Genomic DNA, 401 nt, shown 5'->3' on the forward strand with positions numbered 1-401 from the left:
TTGGACCACTGGTTTGGCATTATCCTCTAACAGGATCTTGTGCATGCATCTAGCTGGGCTAATGCCCTTAAGATCACTTATGGACCACCCAAGAGCTGTCTTGTGTGTCCTTAGCACTTGAATCAGTGCTTCCTCTTCCTGTGGATTTAAAGCAGAGCTTATAATCACTGGAAAAGTGTCACCCTCTCCCAGAAATGCGTATTTCAGGGATGGTGGTAGTGGTTTGAGTTCAGGTTTGGGAGGCTTATCCTCCTCCTGAGGAATTTTCAAAAATTCCTTTGTTTCCTCTAGTTCTTCTTGATCAGGTTGAGCATCCTTGAAGATGTCCTCAAGCTCTGATTCTAGGCTTTCAGTCATATTGATCTCTTCTACCAGAGAGTCAATAATGTCAGCGCCCATGT

The sequence above is a fragment of the Arachis duranensis genome, chromosome 10, assembly GCF_000817695.3.
Source record: "Arachis duranensis cultivar V14167 chromosome 10, aradu.V14167.gnm2.J7QH, whole genome shotgun sequence".
In the NCBI taxonomy this organism is placed as follows: Eukaryota; Viridiplantae; Streptophyta; class Magnoliopsida; order Fabales; family Fabaceae; genus Arachis; species Arachis duranensis.